Source organism: Palaemon carinicauda, unplaced genomic scaffold (assembly GCF_036898095.1).
Source record: "Palaemon carinicauda isolate YSFRI2023 unplaced genomic scaffold, ASM3689809v2 scaffold778, whole genome shotgun sequence".
NCBI lineage: Eukaryota > Metazoa > Arthropoda > Malacostraca > Decapoda > Palaemonidae > Palaemon > Palaemon carinicauda.
The window spans coordinates 45,515-55,000 of NW_027172069.1; the positions used below are offsets into that span (position 1 = coordinate 45,515).

The following is a 9,486-nucleotide window of genomic DNA, read 5'->3' on the forward strand; positions in this document are numbered from 1 at the left end:
CGAAATTACAGAGCTACCCCCTGACCTAATATTACCACATCTTGTTCCAAAACTTCTAACAAGGGCTGTGTCTCGGAGAGAGAGAGAGAGGAGAGAGAGAGAGAGAGAGAGAGAGAGAGAGAGAGAGAGAGTTGTGTCTTGCCTAGTCTGTCTTAGTAGGGTCATTAACTATACTGTCCCTGACTTGTCACAGGAAAAGGGTAGTTCCAAACCAACGTACATTAGGCTTCCTTCGATAGACAGCCTGGCCTCCATAGGAGGGATTAAATAAGCATATAAAACTCTTAATATCCGAGCCTTTTCTGAATCTAATGAACTTTATATTTACAAGTTAAATGATGACCACAGCCTAACTGTTGTAAACCAAATGAAACAAAAGAAAAAGTTGATTTCATACGTCATCCAGATAAGTGTTATATTTCAACTAATGTATAGATTAAGAATATATTCAATTATAATCTATTCCAGCTTCCTTTAAATAGAAATATACTTCGTTTACTAAAGCCAAGTGGGACAAAATATGCCACCTCTAAGAGTCCAGCATAGGATAAGTCAATACGTATATTTGCGAAACGAATAATAATATATATCAAACAAGTAAATCATTTCTTTCCTATAAATATAAAGATAACATTTTTAAGTGAGAAATTGCATATCTAAATATATAAAACTTCTTACCAATACTTATAAGTTTACCTTAATTTTAATAAAACTTATATATTTTATTATTAATACAAATTATATTTCTTTGAAGTGATAAAAAATTAAATATACAATATCTAGTTAATTTCCTGTATTATCTGTCAGTTTTCTTAAGAATAATATTCGAAATAATGAAAAAGTTTGACATTATTGAAGCATTTCTATCTATAAGTAAATAAGTACTTATAACTACTTATAAGTACTATGTTCGCGAGGATTTAACAATTAAGTAATTAAGTAAATATTGGGAAAAGCCAGGATTAATTAACTTTCAGAGGTTAAAGTATCGACTGAACTACTAAATGCCTTTTTGTTCCCTATGAATATATGCTACAATATACGTCCTCAATATATGAACCACTCAAATACATTTCGGCCTAAAATACAATTTATTACATAAGGAAATTGATAATAAATTTCAGCCTAAAATACATATTATATTACATAAGTAAATTGATCTATATATACGCTTCAGAGGTAAAAATTGCTGAATCATGTAAGAATGGGAGAGAGCCTCTCTCTCTCTCTCTCTCTCTCTCTCTCTCTCTACAAGTTGTCAACAGCACATTCATAAAACAGTAACAGAGACAGGAAATGTAAGCAAACCAAAATGATTAGGCCTATTTATTTTTCGCGATAGACACATCTATTACTAGGCCTATGTCATGCTCACGCATACATACGCACACATACGCACACACAAACATCACTGGAGGTAGCCAACGATAATAAACATCAGATTACATACAATTTAACATTCAAAGTACTTTTTTAAATATACACACATCTTGTAAACGTGTTTACGTGTGTGTGCACGAGTAATAGACATACATAAACCCTCTCTCTCTCTCTCTCTCTCCTCTCTCTCCTCTCTCTCTCTCTCTCTCTAGCCCAGTTAGATTGAATTACGAATATTTCTAAATTCAACGTATGTACAAACGAAATTGTAGGCAAGTCAATTGGTACTAAATACTTCTCTCTCTCTCTCTCTCTCTCTCTCTCTCTCTCTCTCTCTCATATATATATATATATATATATACATATATATATAATTCATCCCATTCGAATAATGAATAATGATGACTTATGAATGTAATACTTAATGATTCGTTGTGTGGTGGCTTCTTATTTACACCCAAGTCACAGAAACGACCACAAGTTCAGTGATGAGAGATATATACATCGTTTAGGCTTTGAAAAAATCCATAAAGTCAGTTTGGTTTGCTCTGAAAATGATCTATTTTTTCAAAAGTATTGGACCATCTTAAGTATACTACCCATGGAGCACTAGGCTTATATGTGTGTGTGTGTGTGTGTATGTGTGTGTGTGTTTTACAACCAAAAGCTATGAAAAGAATAACGTGAATAACAAAGAAAAAAAAACACAGCATCGTGTATACGATCCCTATCCAATATATGCTTTTCTAACTTCTAAGAAAAATAAATGGACATGGGCAGGACATATAATGAGAATGACAGACAATAGATGGATATTAAGAATAACAGAATGGGTCCCCAGAGATTGCACAGGAAGGAGGGGAAGGGAGAGAAGACAATGGATTGACGAGCTAAGAAAATTTGCTAATATGATATAGTAAGACCATTAACAGATGGGAGGGGAAGGGACATGCCTTAGGCATTTGTCATGTAGTGGAATATATATATATATATATATATAGAGAGAGAGAGAGAGAGAGAGAGAGAGAGAGAGAGAGAGAGAGGTTGAAATCATAAGACTAGACTCGAGGTGGACATGAATTTCAACCTCTCTCTCTCTCTCGTGAATAATTAAAGTTTTATGGTGATTTATGGCTAAATATGATTCTGATGGGGTCCTACAACTGTAAGTAGGGAGACCACGAGAATTTCTAATTAAAAGGTTTGACAAGACGAAGTCACTGAACCATATTACACATGATCGGCTCAAGCCCTTCTCAACCCATGCTAGGACCAAGGAGGGCCAGGCAATGGCTGCTGATGGCTCAGCAGGTAGACCTATAGGCTCCCCTGAACCCCAACCCCTTCTTAGCTCACAAGGAGAGATTGCAGCTACCATAGGAACTAACGAGTTTGAGCGGGACTCGAACCCCAGTGTGACATCATTCACCAGGCAAGGTATAATTTGGATATTCCATTAAAGGACGTACATTGGATGATGATAATAATAATAATAATAATAATAATAAATCTTTCCCTCATCTTTCTTCTCTTCAAAAGCAATTAACACACGCTGTGCTACACCTCCCCCTCGGGACCCAGCCAACATCCCAAAATAGCTCAATCACCCCCCCCCCCCCCTTCCGAACCGAGCACGATTCAGGTATCAGAAAAGACGGGGAAATTCTCGAAGAAAAAGATAGGGGATGATGGATATTTTTATATTATTGAAGAAGCAAAGGGAAGTAACTTCCTAAACTTATATATATATATATATATATATATATATATATAAAACCTTTATTTCAGCAAGTCATAGAGTAATAATAATAATAATAAAGATAATGATATTAATAATAACAATAAGAATAGTGATAATATTAATAAGAATAGTAATAATAATAACAATAAAGATAATCATAATCATAATAATAAGAATAATAATAATTGATGATGAGAGTAATAATAATAATAATAGTAATAATAATAATAAAGATAATGATATTAATAATGACGAAAATAAGATTAATAATAATAATAATAGTAATGATGATAAATAATAATAATAATAATAATAATTAATAATAATAACGACGACAACAACAAAAAATAATAATAATAATAATAACAATAATAACAATTATGTATAGAATGCATTCGTCTATCAAGAAACAAGTTTTCATGACATTCTTAAGAAGACTAAGAGATTAATGCTTTCAGGACGAAACTGAAGACTTTCTTGTTCTCCAAGTGATTCGATAATGTGGTTTTGACAATGTGGAATACGCTGTGATATAGAACCAATAAAAGTCCTTAAATTTCATTAACACACGACACAAAAATATTAGAGAGAGAGAGAGAGAGAGGAGAGAGAGAGAGAGAGAGAGTGTGTGTGTTCTATATAATTACAAATCTATAAATATTTCCTCTAATAGAACCTATGTATTTGTACTTTTCTATCAATATCGTATTAAACCTTAATCAAAATAGTTCCTGATGACAATTCTAAGTAGTTATATGACATCCCACAATTAATAACTAATAAGTGAACAATTGAATGCATTCATTCTACATAGTCCGTAAGCTAATGGGAGTGTCAGGGTTGGTGTGTTACCTCTCGCGCTGCTAGGGAGCAAACTGAACAGCTGACCGCTTACCAGCAGCAACCAGCTGGGGTTTGACTGGCTGAGGAGCAGTTGCCAGTTTGCCGCTATACAAATAAACAGAATTGTTGAACCATAAGCAATTAAAATAAAACAAAAACGATTTTTTATACATATCACATATTATTTAATGTGCCTCGGGGTCACATTGACACAGAAATCAACGTCATTAGTAAAATAAACTAATTATCGCACGAAAATTCGGGGAGTGTTGCCGAATCGTAGGAGCATTTTTCTTAAAGTTTAACTCGCATTTTATAAACCTTCGATCTTTCGCTTCAAATAGGAATAGCTCTCTCCTCTCTCTCTCTCTCTCTCTCTCTCTCTCTCTCTCTCTCCACCCACAGAAATATAAATGTTAACCTTATTCTACCAATCCAAGAATGGTGGCAAAACTCATGTCTTACTTTACGTGAATCACAAGTTTAAAATACGCTAATATACGCAAATTTTACTGAAGCGTAAACACTTGCAAAGCAATGCGTAACAAACCATCAGTTAAAAATGAAATTATTATTATTATTATTATTATTTAAGCTATAGTAAGCAACTCTTCTAGGAGGACACTCCAAAATCAAACCATTGTTCTCTGGTCTTGGGTACTGTTATAGCCTCTGTACCATGGTCTTCCACTGTCTTGGGTTAGAGTTCTCTTGCTTGAGGGTACACTCGGTAACACTATTCTATCTAATTTTACTCCCTCCTTTTTTGTTAAAGTTTTTATAGTTTGTATATGAAATATTTATTTTAATGTTGTTACTATTCTTGTACTATTTGATTTTTCCTTGTTTCCTTTCCTCACAGGGCTATTTTCCCTGTTGGAGCCCCTGGGCTTATAGCATCCTGCTTTTCCAATTAGTGTTGTAGCTTAGCAAGTAATGTTAAAATTATTATTAAATATTGCAACCTTAGTTGGAAAAGCAGGAAGCTATAAGGCCAAGGGCTCCCAACAGGGAAAAACCAACCCAGTGAGGAAAAGAAATAACTTCGGGAACTTTCAACCAACCATATTCAAGCTATTTAAAACGACTAAAGCTTCGTTCCAAGCTTTGAAAAACATTAATGCTGATTAATAGAACCATCAGATTATTATAAAAGTGTTATGTGAGAGGCTCATTGCAATTCCCAACGACGTGACCTGTGTGTAAGCTTCTACACAACTTGCAGAGAGAGAGAGAGAGAGAGAGAGAGAGAGAGAGAGAGAGTGCTTCATGCTTGCGAATGCAAAGGCCTATGCTACAAGGTAAGAATGAGTGCATGATTCTCTCTTGCATTCCAAAAGACTAATGCTTGAAGCAGTCGAACTCGGATTATTACACCCGAATAGACCAAACTGAAATTGTTTTCTTGCGTCTTATATAAAAACTTTGCATTCCTACAAGAAACTGTGCATGAAGAAAACTGGAAAAACTAGAAAGAAACCACAGAGATTTATAGATCATGGAACAAAACATTAAAAGAGTATCACTTAAAGTAAAACTAACAGTATTTAGAAATTAATTACCCAGTGGGTTACTAAATGTGACAGTACATATGATCAGCAACCAAGTCAAGACCAGCGTGGGGACAGGCAATGGCTCAACCAAAGCCCACCATCCCCTTGCTCAAGAGGACGGTGAAGTTGCAGACAATTCCATGAACTAGTGAGATTGTGCGAGTTTCGAACTCCTGTTCAATAGATTGCCAAGCAGGGAAGTTTAGAAACAGGCCACCACAATGACTCGAAACGTATTATTGCAGACGTAATTTTCGGGACTTCTAACTAACCATATATTAACTCTCATTGAAATACATAATACTACGAACAGTAAGTTTCAGTATAATTGTACTTGCAAAAGACTTACTTCTACGAGAGAGAGAGAGAGAGAGAGAGAGAGAGAGAGAGAGAGAGTCCCCTACTGACTTCACATTCGAACTGCCAACTCTCTCGAGATTGACATAGAAATAAAAGACAGTTAAATGGCAACATCAAATCCAAACAAATTCTAATTGAATAAATTTTACGAAATTATAGCATATGGCTCAACGCTGGGACCAGGGAGGGACATTAGCACCTTAAATGTATCTGAGGAGAACAGTATCAAATGAACACTGACGAGACAGACAAGGGAGGTTCATAACAGAAGAAATCTAAACGTAAATGTTCTTGATGATTAATGAAATTTGGGCCATGTAACTCGGCGCTGGGAGCAAGGAGGCCGTTCAACGTCAAGGCTCAACCGGGGTGAAACAATACGTCTATTTTCATAAAATATAGCCCAAAATGTTGGCTCCAACTGGGAACATATTTGTCCACTGTGGTTTCCAAATTCCAAAACTACCTGTCCCATCTCTGTAATATTATACAAAGTTTTAAATTACAAACGATTCGTACCAATTCATTTTTCATTAATATTAATTTTCTATAAGTGATTACAACTCGATTCATTGCATCGAACTTTGAAAATTGGCAAATGCTGCAAAATGATAATTGAATAAGAATCTCCTCTATGTAATAAATAGCAAGTGTCTGGTTATACATACATACATGTATACACACACACACACACACATTATATATATATATATATATATATATATATATACTCAGAGACTATTTCTTAATTCTACTACTATTGGTTTATTAAGTTTATATATGAAAGATTTACTTTAATGTTGTTACTGTTCTAAAATGACTTATTTTAATTGTTCATTACTTCTCTTGGAGAGAGAGAGAGAGAGAGAAGAGAGAGAGAGAGAGAGAGAGAGAATTTGAAACTCGCGTTTGGGCTGAACTGTGAACCCTAGACTGACGAGGCTGTGAACCCTAGACTGACGAGGCTGTGAACCCTAGACTGACGAGGAAGGAGGAAGGCGAGCCCAGGGATTATTTAATTCGAATTACAAGTTTAAAATGCGAGTTTTTTCTGTGTACAAAATTTGAAACCAACCCTAAATGAAGCTCTTTAAAAACGACTGCACTTTTGCACCAGTGCACTATAGTTCGTTCCAAGTTTTAACAACGATTAAAGCAGATTAATAAACGTTATATTAGCGGCTCATTATAAATACCAATCACTTTATCTAGACACTACTTGCAGAAATGGTCTTGCGAGAGTGAGTATGATATGGCTTTGTATGTATTAGAGAGAGAGAGAGAGAGAGAGAGAGAGAGAGAGAGAGAGAGAGAGTGTACATACATATATAAACATATATCACGCTTCTGTTACAAACCACTCTTGCATAATAGTGAACTGTTTCTAACTCCGTATCCTTGAGTTAACTTTCTACTCTTCATGGATCTACTGTTTCAAGACTGGCTTTTATCACGTGCTGTCGTTCTATAAATGACAATAATAATTCCTTAGATAGCAACGAACTATTACGTGTAGTGCAGTATTGTAACAACTACTTTGTCTGACTGAAGAAAATGCACTGACGTTTCTGCAAAACCCAATCAAAAATGGTAAGACTTCAATCAAATGGATCTTGAAGACAATTGAAAATTAATTCTGCGAACATAACTCTCCCTGACAACTGGTCTCATTGAAATACCAATTTGGAGCTACCCAATGCTCTGATATACACTGAAATTGTTTATAATGAAATTGAATTTGTAGCAAACAGAGAGGTATAATTTGTTGAAGATATTCACACTGTTATTATTATTATCATTATTATTATTATCATTTTTATTATCATCATTGTTATTAAATGCTAAGCTATAACCCTAGTTGGAAAATCAGGATGCTATAAGCCCAGGGGCCCCAACAGGGAAAATAGCCCAGTGAGGAAAGGAAATAAGGAAAAATAAAATATTTTAAAAATAGTGAGAATCAAAATAAATATTTCCTATATAAACTCTAAAAATTTTAATAAAACAAGAGGAAGAGAAACTAGATAGAACAGTGTGCCCGAGTTTACTCTCAAGCAAGAGAACTCTAACCCAAGACAGTGGGAGGACCATGGTACAGATGGCTATGGGCACTACCCAAGACTAGAGATCAATGGTTTAATTTTGGAGTGTCCTCCTCCTAGAATAGCTGCTTACCATAGCCAAAGAGTCTCTTCTACCCTTACCAAGAGGAAAGTAGCAACTGAACAATTAAAGTGCAGTAGTTAACCCCTTGGGACAAGAATTGTTTGGTACTCTCAGTGTTGTTCAGGTGTATGAGAACAGTGCGAGAATGTGTAAAGATTAGGCCAGATTATTCGGTATATGTGTAGGCAAAGAGAAAATGAACCGTAACGAGAGGAGAAGGATCCAATGTAGTACTGTCTGGCCAGTTAAGGGGACTCCATAACTCTCAAGCGGTAGTATCTCATCGAGCGGCTGGTGTTTTAATCTCTCGACCTTTTCCTCCCACCTACCGATCCCACAAAAAATAGGCTACCCTCATTAACAGAAAAACAACCAGAAAGAAAAACATGGATAAATCTATTAATTTTGAAGAACTAATTTGATAAAAATGCACGTGGAAAAATATAAGATATGATATGATATGATATATATATATATATACATACATATATATATATATACACACACACATATATATATACATATATATATATATATATATACACACACATATATATATATATATACACACACATTATATATATATATATATATATACACACACACACACACACACATATATATATATATATATATGTATATATATATATATATATATATTTCTATTCTCAAACCCTGGAATTATCATACTAAAGTGTACGATACCTAAGGTATGTATCGTACATATGTATCGTACATCGGGACCAAAAATAATAGTACGTAGTCGACGAGTCAGTCTCAGTCTCACCCTCGTGACTCAGTCGGTTTGTTCGTACGTTAGCCCATGTTGCAGGGGGATGAGAACGTTTTTAAAAGCTAACCAGACTAACGTTTAGAAAAACGGTTACGGATTTTGAAAACTAATTCCTTATTCCTGTCTGCGGTCTGGCCAGTTTTCATCATCACGCTGGCCAATGCGGATTGGTGATGGTGGGAGAGTTTTGTCTGTTCACTCACAGCAATCCAACCTATGGGTGGCCCTGACTAGTACAGCTTTATTGTTGTGATGATATGCAAATCCTTTCACCACGTTGAGGTATATCCACGCAATGCGTATGTGTGTGTGTACAGCACGAGCAAGGAAACTTCAAATCTCTCTCTCTCTCTCTCTCTCTCTCTCTCTCTCTCTCTCTCCCCTGCTATTCTTGCCGAGCATATATATATATTTCATAGGTAAGGTTTCATTTCTATAATGATAATTGGAATCAACATTTTTTTTCTCGAAATTATAATCCCAGGTTATTTGCCAGTCTTATCCTGTTGTCATAATAAGTCTTAGGCAGATGGTGAGTTTGAAATCTTGACGACTTCAACAATATGTTTAAGAAGAACAGTGTTAGACATATGCACGAAAGGAAATCACCACCTTTGAAAAATACTGGTGGAAGGGGGATAATACATTAC

The 9,486-nt window shown here is 35.1% G+C and overlaps 1 long non-coding RNA gene across 2 annotated transcripts in view; it reads right to left on the bottom strand.

Annotated features, from left to right (window-relative positions):
* Positions 1 to 9,486, bottom strand: part of LOC137637478 (uncharacterized) — a 70,150-nt gene that overhangs the window by 28,440 nt on the left and 32,224 nt on the right. The gene's annotated exons all lie outside the window — the stretch shown is intronic.